Consider the following 9544-nt stretch of genomic DNA (forward strand, 5'->3'; position numbering starts at 1 on the left):
CCTGCTCCATCCCCTGGGCCATCCCTGGGCTCTCCCTGCCTAGGCAGCACAGGGCTGGGCTGTGCTCTCCGGCCTCTCCCGCAGCCCCTCAGCTCTGGCTGTGCTCGCTCTTTGCCAGGTGCAGCCCTGGACAAGACACAAGAGCAGGAACCCGGCCGTGGCCGCTTGCGCAAAACCCTGAAGGTACCTGCAGCCACCCCGACCTGGGCTGGGCCTGCTGTCCCTGCTCAGCCCAGCACCACGCTTGGAGCGTGCCATGGAGCATCCCTGGTTTCCCTGTCCTTTATTCTCCTGCAGAGGTTCTGGAAATTCCTGCGCATTCGGCGCACAAAGACCAGCACTGCAGCAGCTGAGGGCACAGCCGAGCCTGACTCGGGGCTGACCGAGCTCCAGGCAGAGCCCGATGTCAGCCCAGATTCGGCTGAGCACTCACAGGACTCTGAGGCTGCAACGAACGAGGACAGGGCAAAGACGGACAAGGCAGTGACTGAGGATGTGCCCATCACAAACACTGACAATGAAGAAACTGAGGACATCTCAAAAACTGGCACGATGCCCATTCCCATTGTGATTCCTGCTCCCGCTATGGATTTTTGTGACGACACTGCTGTTCCTTCTCCGCAGCAGGTAAGCAGCCTTGGACCAGGCCTGGAGGCCTGCCGGGACCATGTGTCCCCTCAAGCCATGGTCACTGGGCCCCCTTTAGCCTTTGAGACCAGCACAGTGTGATCGGTCGGGAAACACTTCCTGGGGGACGCTGAGGAAGTTGCTTCCTTGGACAGCACTCAAAATCTCCCCCATGCCTCCTCCAGGTGCCAGCCATTGTAAGGAGCATCCACCAGAGTCTACTGTCCCAAGACACTGTGGATGCCAGGCTGCAAAGTGACATTCGGAGGCTGGCTGAAGGACACCCTGATGATGTGGTGCTGACCCTCCTGCGCTGTGCCCCAACATGTGACAGGTACGGGGCACACGTGCCTGCACAGCTCAGGGCCCACCAGCCTTTAGGGCCCATGGCCCTGCACAGCCTGTGCTATGGGCTCTGCCAGACAGGCACAGAGGTCCAGGACCCTGGGGCCCTTCTGTTCCCCAAGCCTGCTGCCAATGCTCCCTCCCTGCCCCTCAGGGCACTGGGGCTCTGTCACCTGGGCCCCCACAGCTGCACAGGGCAGGGTACTGGGACTGAGATGCCCCTGACACAGAGCTCTCATCCCACAGAGCTGCTACAATCATGTGGAGAAACATTGGCTCGTCACGAGTAACAATGGAGAAAGTGCTGCCAACACTAGTTCTTGTCATGGAGGATTGGCCACTGCACAGCGCATGCACCTCTGATGGGGACAACAGGGAAGTTTATGCCCTGGCTGTGAGTTTCTGGGCCCATGCTCACCCCCAGGACGCCTCTCCAGCAGCTCTCCATCCTCTCCATGCCTCAGGCGCTGGGCTGAACCCTGGGCTAGGGGCAGGCTCAGGGGGCACCAGGCCCGCTGCTCCTCCTGCATCTGCCCTTGGGCCCTGTCCCACGGACACCTCGGCACTGAGCGCTGTCTTGGGCTGCTTCTTTTGCAGGCAACTCTGGTGATCTGGGTGATAGCCCAGGTGCCTTACTACCATGAGGGAACAATTCATTCTTTCTACCCTCTGTTTGTGGCTCTGCTCTTCCATGTTGCCATCACCACACAGCAGATGCCACCAGAGGAAGTTGATACCTTCTGGAGAGCATGCCAGGAGGAACACCGCCTTCCCAGCAAGCCCAACAGGTCCCAGTCCTCCTGTCCTTCCCATGCCCTTGTGGCCAGGGCCAGTGCTCCCAGTGTGACCTGGGCTTTGCTCTGCATACAGGTTTGCAGTGCAGGCCATGAAGGCTCTGCTCTGCCGACTGCACTGTGACAATGAGGTGATGTCTATGGAGCGCAAGCATGGCTGGGACACGATGCTGTGTGCTCACACCTAGCACTATGCCGTGGGTCTGCTGGCCAGGTGAGACCCCCTTCTCCCCACTGCCCCTGGCATTTGTGCCCTGTGCCCCACTCAGTCCCTGTGGTCAGGGTCCAGAGAGCCTCGTCACTGAAGGACAGCCAAGAAGATGGGGAAAGGCTGGGAGAGGAGGGTGCCCAGAAGGGGCCATCTCCCAGAGCACCCACATTCCCTCCAGGGATGCTGGGGAAAGGCCAGAGCACTCTGAGTCAGTCCTGGGAGAGGTTTGTCCCCCACCTCAGGGTCTTGGTGCCTTTTTCCCCCTGCCAGGGAGATGCGTTATGTCTTGACCACCCTGTGTTCCTATGTCGCATATCGCCTTCTCCTGCGGCTCAGCAGTGAAAAGCCAAGGTGGGATCTGCCCTTCCTGGCATTCCTTGTGGAGGTGAGCCTGGTTCCAGCGCTGCCTGGCTGAGCTGCCTCCCAGCTCTCTGCCCTCTCACAGCCACAGCTGCCTGGGACGGTGCCCACGCCCTGTGCTGCTGCCTGGGCCCGGCCCTGTGCGCTTCTGGGCTCCTGCTGGCCGGCTCCCCTGTCACTGCCCTGTGCCTTTCAGGTCCTTGAGTGCCTGGACTTGAGGAAATGTGCTCTCACTGTCGTGAAGATCCTGTCAAGGTACCTGCAGAGCAAGTGCAAGGAGCGGCGTCGCCTGGTGCTCAGAGGCCTCGTGGTGGTCAGCAAGGATCCCTTGATGGTGAGGAGGGGCAGTGGCTGAAGCTGCACTGTGAAAGCAGCCCCATGGGCGTGCAGGGCTTCAGGAGCTGAGGCAGCTGCTCCCAGCTCTCCGGCCTCACCTGCCCCAGTGCTTTGGGGCAGGCCTTTGGCCTGTGGGCCCTGCAGCAGCAGGGTGGCCTTGCAGTGCCAGGGCGGTGTTGGTGGTGCAGCCGTCCATGGCTTCCCAGCACAATCTTGGGTTCCACACAGGCCAAACCTCTACGCAGCGTGTCTCGAAGCCTTCTGAAGCTTCTGGGTGATGCAGATGGAGAGGTGGTCAGGATGTCCCTCTCTCTGTTCAAGAAGATGCTCGAGAAAAAACATCTGGTGATATCTAGCACTTCTGCCCCAAAGCTGGCTGAGATCCTCCTGCCGCTCTTTGACAATGTAAGGCTCTCTGCCCCCAGCCATGGTCACTTGCTGCTGACCAGAAACTTGGTGCCCTCTGGATATTCAGCTGTTTGCCCAGGAGTAGAGGATATTTGTTGCTCAAGTATTTTCTTCCTCCTTTCCTCCAGGAGAGCAGCCATGTGCAGGTGCTCTCCATTTACCTCTTCCGCAAGGTGATGGAGTTGGTAGTAGATGAGGGAAAAGGGCCCCTGCAGACAATTGTGAACCAGAGCCTGCTCCTCCTCTTCTTGCACTGCCATGAGGAGAACCAACACCTGGCAGAGGTGAGGTTTTCTGTGATGCTGGTGGATCCCTGGGAGGGGGCTTGGCTGCGTCCTGCCCTGGCACCTCATGGACTGCAGCCTCCTCCAGGCCTTGGCAAGGGATGTGATTCCGGTGCCGTGGGCTGTGGGGCCATCTCTGGGTCTCTGCTGCTCTCCAGGCCTTTAGAGAAGCACTTCATTTTGCGGCCGGGTTCCTGGGGAAGACGGATCTCCAGAAGGTGCTGAAGACGGAGCAGCCATTGAAAATTGATGAGTGCCTGGTAAGCAGGGCCTGAAGCCCCAGGCTCAGGCTGGAGGAGGCCCCTGAGGGCGGTGCTCGGTGTGCGGGGCTGGCAGCTGTGCCCCTGCCCGCTGCTGCAGCCAGAGGCCGCCCGGGCTCTTCTCCAGGCTCCCGTGGGCCCGAGCCGGGTGCCCATGGAGCCCCGGCCCGGCGGGGCTGCGGGCCGGCACCGCGGCTCCCCGGGCAGCAGCCGGCCCTCTGCCCCCTGCCGTCGGGAGCCCTTGGCCAGCGGCTGCTGGCCGCGCCTCAGGGCTGTGCGGCCAGGGGAGGCCGGGGCTGGGCGCAGGCAGCGCCCGGCCCAGGGGCTGAGCCCGCGCCAACCCTTCCCTCCTGCCGCTCTCTCCAGCTGGCAGAGGACAGGAGCCGAGCGGCCCAGCAGATGCAGTGGGCCCTGCGGTTCCTGGACAGCCCGCAGGAGTCCGTACGAGAGGCGGCCGTCAGGATCATCGGTGAGTCCCGAGCCCGGGCTCCCTCCCCGGGCCGCCGCAGCTCGGCCCCAGCCCCGCCTGCTGCCCCGGCAGCGCCGCTGGCACGGAGCTGTGCCGCTGGGGCCGTGACAGCCTCTGTGTTCACAGGCATGGCCGGGCGGTGCCTCAGGGGGAAGAGGGACGAGCTCCGGGCCCACAGTCCGGGTGAGTGAGGGCAGCGCGCTGACAGCGGGGACTGCCCGGCAGAGCTGCATTGCCCCGGCACGGAGCTGCAGTCCCTGTCCCGGCTGTGGCAGGCTTCGCTCCCTGTGGGGATGAGGGGTGGCCTGGGCAGGGCACAGCGAGCGATTTCAGGGATGCTGCTCGGGGGGATTCGTGGCCAGCGACCTTCGGCTGATCCCGTTGGCCCCTCCTCTCCTCTGGCCGATGCAAGAGCTGAGTGGGACACCCTTGAGTAGTGGTTTTGGTTCGCCAATTGATCATTTCCTGGCCAATGTTCCAATTAGGGTGGAAAGTTCCGTGTTCGTTAATCACCAGTTGATCCAGTACCGTGTATTTAATAATTTTCTGTTTGAGATAGGATTAGGAGGAAGGCAAAGCAGGCTCCAAACTTTAAAAGGGTATGAAGAAAAAATTATTAACAGTAACTAAAAGAAGGAGTAATAAGAATAAGGATCAGAACAAAACCTTCAGTACACCTCTCCTCCCCCTACAACTGTTTCTTTCCCACTGATAATGTAAAGAGACAAAACCAAAATTTTGAGTCACTTTACTACCTCTTGAATAGTCTTTCTCCTGCTCACTTAAGGAGAAAAGTCCCTCTTGTTAATGTTATGGAGATTTTCCACAAGAAAACTGTTCTCTCATGGCTCTTAATTTCCATGAAAGCAGCCACACTGCAGGGAAATCTGCAATTCTGAAATCGCTCCCATTTTCCACAAGCTTTTCCCACAGCTGTGTTTCTGTGCCATGTCAGCTTAGGGGGTACTGTTCTAAAGCTGAGATGTTCAAAGGCAAAGGTTCTCTTTATCTATCTCTAAAATCATCTTCCATTTCTAGCAAGAGAGATCTTCTGTTCCTGGGGGCACAGGATCTTCATCACTCTTCTCTCCGTCTCTGTTCAAACTTTTCATAGTATCACAGCTACTTTAACATCTGCTGACTTTAGCATGGAGGTTTTGCTCCATACCTTCTATTTGAACACTTTCATCTCCCCATACCTTCATGCGTTATAGGGAAAAAAGTGTCCTTCTCCATATATTTACAAGAGGATTTCAGCCTAAAACTAAAGGCATCTCCTCATCCCTCCCATCTGGGACTTGACTTCTTCTTCACTGACCTCAGCCAGGCCTGGGCTGGGTCAGCTGTGTTACCTCTTTGTCGGCCAGAAGGGAAAAGAGAAAGTTCCCAAGTTTCTTTTGTTTGTAACGTGTGTTTTTCACAGAGGCTTTCATGTACAGCTTTCCAGATTATCAATTCCCAAAGCCAACCCTTGACTGGTTTCCGATCAGACACGGAGGAACCTGCCAGCAGCCTCTCCCAAAACATCATGTCCGTGATGCACAAACCAGCACACCTTGGCAGGAGCGTCTCCTAGGATTCCTGCAGATGTGGGTGCTGACTGTGGCTCTCTTCCTCTCTGTTCCAGCCATTTAAGTCCCAAGGAAAGACACTAGTCCATCCCACGGTAACCTGGATATTCACACCCAATGTGCCAGAAGAGCTGAAGAATTAGGTGCATCTTCAGGATCCAGTGAACCCGTGTCCCAAGAACAGCCCCAGGAGACACTGAAGAGGACGCCATCTCCCACTGCCACTGGAGCTCCAGGCACAGCTGATGCTGGGCACAGCTGAGCCTGTGAGAAGCTCGGTAGCTCCTGCCTTCACCCTGCTTGTAGATATCTCCCTCCCACCAGCCCTGAAACCCTGGTCATTCCCTTTCTCCCTCCCATATCAGCCCTTTGCTTCGCTTTTCATTAATAAACAGTTTGGCTTCTTCACTTTGCCTGCATCCCTGCGGAGCTGAAGCAAATCCCCGACCCTGGGACACACAGGCCCTGCTGCCGTTCTCTGCCACGCCGTGTTTTGTGCACGGACACAGAGGAACGAGGGCAGGTCAGGCTGGAAATGTCCCTGTGCTGAAGGTGCAGTTCCACAGCACTGTGCAGTTACACATCTTGCTGAGCACACTGAAGGCCAGCAGTGGGACAGGTGTGTGTCAGGGACCAAAGTCGTGTCTAAGGCCCTGCCATATTTGGTCCGCTGTTGTGCACATCAACAAGATAATGAATAAAACCAGGTTCAAAAACGCTCCTGGAAAGGCAAGATCCCAATTTTAACAGCTTTTTCCACCTCCACATTGCAGGAATTCATGGGTCTGCTGGATAGGCGGTGTTCATTCCAAATTTTCTGCCCACTTGTCTAGGAACACTCTAGTGATAGTGCTGATGTGATGATTCAGTCTTGTGAGGTTTTTTGGGGGATTTCAGGGGGATTTCAGGGGCCTGGGATAAGGGAAGAAAGCAGGATACAATCCAGATCCGGAAAAATCCCATATAGAACTGGAAATGAGCAGAACTCTGTGGAAACAAGCACAAAGAAACTGGGAAAAAAAGAGTTTTTAAGAAGGAAAAATAGGGAAAAAGAAGGATAAAATTCCAAATGAATCCACTTGTAAAGAATAACCTGGCGGCGCAATAGGAGAAATTCCAACACAACTGTCTACCAGGGCCCCGCAGGGCCCAGATTTTAACTTTATTTGGGAAAATTTTAGAGGTGTTTTTTAAATGTGACTGCATGTTTTTCAAAGAGAATCCTACTTTTCTTTTCTGAATGGACTGGAAGTTGCCTCCTGTTTATGCTGTGCTGGTTTTGCCCATGTTCATTCCTGAATTAAAAATTAAAAAAACAGAAAAAACATTTTTTAAAAGAAGATATATTATTAGTATTATTATTAATATTAATAATGATAATATAGAAAGAACAAGTAATTGAAAAATGTCAAAAAGAAATTGCCAAGATCCTGAATATTTCTTCTTTGTAGATTTTTTGGGGAATAAACCTTTAGTGTTTTATTTTACTATTTAAAAGATGTTATTTTGCTATGCGTTATCCTGGAGATAAAAACTGCTTTGGTTTCTTGAGTTGTTTGGGTTTCTTCCCTTGAGTTGTTGGGAATTTTTCTGGTTGAAAATTTAAAGATGTTGAAAATTTTTAAAAAAAGGGGAGAAAAGGAAAAAGGGGGGGAAACTGGGAAAAAAGTAAAAAACAAAGACAAAATCTGTTAAAAATATAAAAAGCAAGCAAAAAATTAACAGTTACATTTTGTTTCCAATGTGCGCCTGAGTGCCTTGATTTTTCCATGTTTTTTGGTGTAGTCCTGAGTTGTAAAGTTCTCCGGGCAGGATGCTGAGCTTGGTGGAGACTGCGGTGCCGCCGGAGGCATTCCCAGTTTTCCTTGCCACCTGTAGTGGCAAGGATGCCATCACACACGTGTCCATCTTGGAGCACCAAAGATGCCATTTTAATAAATTCCCAATGCCCAGAACAACATGATTCCATGGGAATTTGTGAGGAGAACTGTAGGATTTGATATTCCCCATGCCCGGAATGCTGTTATTCCATGGATTGCCAGTGTTGAAGGAAAGTTGTGAGGGGAAGCAGATGATTCTAAACTCCCAACCCCTAGAATGCTGTTATTCCATGGCATTCCAGTGTTGCCCACCAAATGCAACCCTGGACCATCAAATCCAAATTTTGACCAATAAATCCAATTGTTTCCCACCAAATCAAACCTTGGACCTTCAAGTCCAAACTCTGCCAAATTCAAACTTTGACCACCAGGGATGGGATGGGATGGGATGGGATGGGATGGGATGGGATGGGATGGGAAGGGATGGGAAGGGATGGGATGGGATGGGATGGGATGGGATGGGATGGGATGGGATGGGATGGGATGGGATGGGATGGGATGGGATGGGATGGGATGGGATGGGATGGGATGGGATGGGATGGCTGCAGGTACCAGCCCTGTTGCCAAGCTCTGCCACTCACCCTCTGGCAGCAGCTGGATTGGCACAACATCCTCAGTCTCCACTTCTGGGTCAGGGTCAGGCTCTTCTTCGTCCTCCCCCACCCAGGCCAGCTTGGGAACTCTCGGGGGTTTCTGCTCAATGATCTTGCCATCCCTGTTTGGTTCTGTCCATGGGAACGATGGGATGGGATGGGATGGGATGGGATTTGGGATGGGATGGGATGGGATGGGATGGGATGGGATGGGATGGGATGGGATGGGATGGGATGGGATGGTGCTGCAGGTACCAGCTCTGTGGCCCAGCTCTGCAACTCACCCTCCTGCAGCACCTGGATAGGCACAACCTCCTCGGTCTGCAGTTCCAGGTCAGTTTCAGGGTATTCCTGCTGTTTGTCCACCCAGGCAACCTTAGACAGTCTTGAGGGTCTCTGCTCCATGTCATGGATTGAAATAAAGCCAGATTACAAGACAAATGCCTCTGGAAGGTTACGGGTCATGAAGTCCTCCGGACTGGCCCCGAAGTCACCTGTAGAAGCAACGCCTTGGAACAGCTCCGGGTGGTACACGAACGAGCGCGCTGTGCGGGGGCTCCTCACGGCACCGCTCTCTCCCGTCCTGTCCCGTCGTGTGCTCCGAGCACTGTGGCCTGCTCCTGTCACTGCCAGCTCCTATGTCACCACGTGTCACAAAGGACACACTGTCCCGTTCCATGCCACGGTGACCGTGCTGCACCGTGTCACCAAGGGCCCTTGCACACGCTGCCGCCTGCCCTGGGGCCGCCCCCAGCCCAGCCAAAGTGGCCCAGGCTGGAAGGAATGCCTGGCCCCAGGTGTCCAAGGCAGCCCCACAGGATCTTTAGGAAGGCTCAGAGCATCAGCAAACGCTGCCCTGCTCTGCGGGCTCAGTGCATTTAAGTATCCTCACTTCAGGAAAGCTTTACTTCCCATTGCTCAGCTCAAGGACTTCCAAAATTTGCAAACTTCTAAAATTAAAAGCAGTTGCCGGAGAGTGGGAATGAAGTTCGTTCCCATCTCAAAGCAGCAAGACATATGCCTTAAAATCATCCACTGGAAGTAACTTTACAAAACATAACCCTGCACAGAGCCAAAAAGAAGGCCATTCTTTGGTTTGCAAATGGTTTTCAAAGAAGGGATTTTAATCTCCTAATTCTCTTCAGGAATAAAAGCTCTCAAGGAATGAAAGACCACTCAGTGTTAAAAGAATAACCAAAACAAATGAGTAGATGGGAAGAGGGCTGATCCTCCCCCAGTACAGATATCTAAGTGGCCAATAAAGTACAGCTCTCCCCTCTTGTTCCCTGCAGGGGAAACAGGACCAGTAAAAGAAATAGTCACAGATATTATTTCTGCCCTCCATAACCAAAGCTGTGCCAAAGCACAGATGCTGCCCTCAAACTGACTCAAATTGCAGCCCAGAC

At 54.2% G+C, this 9544-nt stretch overlaps 1 long non-coding RNA gene across 1 annotated transcript; it reads left to right on the forward strand.

Annotated features, from left to right (window-relative positions):
- Positions 1-3989: 3989 nt before the first annotated feature.
- Positions 3990-6381, forward strand: LOC134421026 (uncharacterized). Its single transcript, XR_010028499.1, has 3 exons — positions 3990-4094; positions 4221-4277; positions 5722-6381. It is a non-coding gene; the product is annotated as an uncharacterized LOC134421026 (long non-coding RNA).
- Positions 6382-9544: the final 3163 nt, after the last annotated feature.

Source organism: Melospiza melodia, chromosome 8, assembly GCF_035770615.1.
Source record: "Melospiza melodia melodia isolate bMelMel2 chromosome 8, bMelMel2.pri, whole genome shotgun sequence".
In the NCBI taxonomy this organism is placed as follows: Eukaryota; Metazoa; Chordata; class Aves; order Passeriformes; family Passerellidae; genus Melospiza; species Melospiza melodia.